Here is a 3,389-nt window from a genome sequence, read left to right as displayed (position 1 = left end):
CTTGGTATAAAAAACAGCCAAAAGGATGTCCAAAATTCCCTCTTTTTATCACAACGCGATTAAACAGCATTTTCATAGGGCATACGCTGGTTCTTTCAATTCTAGTTTAAAATCTGTTCGTCACATGCAGTCTGATTTGGTATCTATGTTTTCATCAAAGTCTTGGGAACTAATGTGGACAGTTATTTTGTTTAAAAAACGGATACTGTTTAAAATATCAGTATTTACGCGAGCGACATTTTGAATGTGTAAAATGCATTGAAAATTGTCGGCTAAAGAGTGCATAAATTAAAATCGCGAACAGTAATAGCAACAATAACTATCTGCATTCCAAGCGGAAACGCTTTTTTCATAAGCATACCACCTATTTTTGGGCAATCGCTGCAACCGAAATATTATTTGTTAAACTGCTATTTTTACTTTTTGAGAAATTAATGAATTTATCGAAAAACTCTACGGAGAGTGTCACCTTGACGGCTACATCCCTTAAATCACACTTATGTGACCATGCACTGCACCACGAAACGGTCATAAAGTCGGTCCTGGTCAATCTTGTTGTTTTATTTTGTGTTTAAAAAATATATGAAGAGCTCTGCTGCAAACCCCCTTACATCCACCTCTGGCTGAAATTGAGTTATTAGCATGACATTACAGTGTAGGTTAAAATACACATATTGGTGTTGGTTGACCTTCATTCCACCTTCCCTTGCGGATATATCGTATATTTCCTGTTTGTAAAATCTATGGGAATTTCCGGAAATCTGAACTTAAAGCACGGTTGTTTGATGTGTATAGAATTGGCTTCATTATTAAGAAAATGCAAACTATAGATGGCGCTATTTATCATAAGTCATATTTCTTAATTTGCAAGGGGTAGGAAATCAATACTGCCTTTTAAACAGGTGGAATAGGTGAAACAAGCAACAAAGAAATTTTATAAACATATTTCATCAAAAAATAAAAGGAATTAATTTATATTAAAAGCCTGAAAGAGTAATTTCAAGTATCTAAATAGCGCCACCTATCTTGTCATAAATAGATACATTTTATATCCAAAAAGCTTTAAAAATACTATTAAAAGTGAATAATTTTGTAAAAGAGGGGAAATTAAAGTTGAGAATGACTCAAAAGCATCTGTATACATTAGCACGATATCACTTTTAGCTGTTTAAGCCTAAAATTTGGTTATACACGATGTTTTGTTTGAAAAATTAATAAATGATCCCATCAAACAACCGTGAAAGCCATATTATAACATTTGCTGAGGAGGACGCCCTCACTGATTTTTTAAAACTCATTTTTTACACGATTATATTGTATTTTATTAAACCAATATACCCTGCAAAAATCAAGACTCTAGTGCTGTAGTTTTGTCAAAATCCGAGATTTTGAATAAACGATGGAACCGGCGTTTTATTATTACGATGGAATTATTAGTCGAACGCATTCACGATGTTCATAACACACAGTACGCACACGGCGTGCGGGACGGTGATCTACACAACAAAGGGCCGTACCATAACATGACAGAAGGAGTGGTACGTATTGGCGACATATGCGCTGGTAGTAAATTCCAATTTTCTTTGCTTTGCCGTAGTTGTTCGGCTCAAAAATAAAAGGGATATATCTGACAGTAAAACTAACATTTTATGGCAAAGAATTGCTAATCTATTTTGTATGAAAATGTTATAATATGGCTTTAAATGAATATAACATTTTAGGAAAACAACTTTTTGATGTATAATAGTAAAGGAAACTGTTTTGGGGTCATTATGTTCGAAAGAAAATGATTGTAATTAACAAAATTTGTAGCTTCGAAAATGCTAAAAAATGGCATGTTGAATAATTGGATTAAAAATTTATAATTAAAAAAGTAAATGAGATATTTCTTTTTTTCTTTTTGATTTTGAAAGCATTAGTCAAGCAGTGCTAACAAATGGGCTCAAATTGGATTACAAAGGTGGTTTCTAGAAAGGGGTAAATTTGTTTTGTTCCAAAAGCCCTTACATTCATATAAAAGAAATAATGAAATAAATAGGAAGGCATGGAAAGTGTACCTAACCAATTCTTTTAGTTTATATTCATCAACACTTTATCCAAACCCAAAATGAATTAAATCGAACAAGTAATACTTGCACAATTAAAAAAGCTTTTTTCTCAAAAATTCAAAAACTGGAGTAAGGGCTTTTGCAACAAAGCTCTTCATAATTCGTTATGAATTCGGTAGAGTGACGAATCGAGAATTTTGAGCAAATTGAGTTTTTGTATGCTTATGATTATGTTTCAGATTATCTTTTATTTCCACCAAAAATTAATGGTAAATCTTACTCCCCGACGTAGTTATTGAAATTTTGATTTGGACGAATCGCGCCTAAGTGCGATAAATAAATTCGACAGAGAGACGAATCGTATACTTAGCTGTACAAATCAGGTTGACCAATAGTATTGTATTGCGGGAAACCCCGAATTTTCTATATTACATGTCCTATACTGATATATTTGATACCAACGTATAGCTGTAGGTATCTTCTATCCAGTGACACCAAAATAAGTACAAACATTCCCCACATGATACACACCGACATCGCCTGGCTAATAATTACTTGGTACAGCAGATATACTAAAATCAATACCCGGGATCGATACACGTGAATGTACTATGCACGATTTTGATATTCCGATGAAATACCGAGGTAGAAAATGATGAATATCTCCCGTAATTGATTTCGTCTAAAGAAACCAGATGTGGTTCCTTGCACTTGGATATATGTATTGAACAGATATGATAGTCGTTAGCTTGCGTCTTGAGAAAGAAGCTTGCGTCTTGAACTCAAAAACTGACAATAATTCTTATTTTATATGTGCCGAACTATATAGCGCAGTGTATAGGCCAATCGTGGAGGTAGGCTAAAAGCAGATGACCCATGGCGTACCATGCTCACTCACACACAGCGAGGTCAGTCACCGGGCAATTGTCAGTAGCCTTAGTCAGATGTCATTCGGCCCATTATGCGTCCCAAAACTATTAAACAGGTCGGAACAAAATGCCGTGTTTATAACGATATATAACAAGCTTTACAATGATATATAATTTGACTTCAAACGATATCCAGAAGCGGAGTTATAGTTTCTGGAATATTGCTCCTTCGGCAAAATGGTACCTTATTTCGATGCCATATACATGATATAATATATGTCTCTGTTCCCAAATTACTGGTTATAAATATCGAACTATCATAATTGGCGGTCACTTCAAATCACCCCAAGTCAACGAGGTTCAGGAATGTCCTCTCATTGTCGATTGTTGTGTAATACATACCTAGACAAAATACGGTATAATAACAGGTATATTTTAATCACGGTTCCAAATATTTTTAGGGAGACTCCCG

This window comes from Amphiura filiformis, unplaced genomic scaffold (genome assembly GCF_039555335.1).
Source record: "Amphiura filiformis unplaced genomic scaffold, Afil_fr2py scaffold_32, whole genome shotgun sequence".
In the NCBI taxonomy this organism is placed as follows: domain Eukaryota; kingdom Metazoa; phylum Echinodermata; class Ophiuroidea; order Amphilepidida; family Amphiuridae; genus Amphiura; species Amphiura filiformis.
This window is presented reverse-complemented; position numbering follows the sequence as displayed.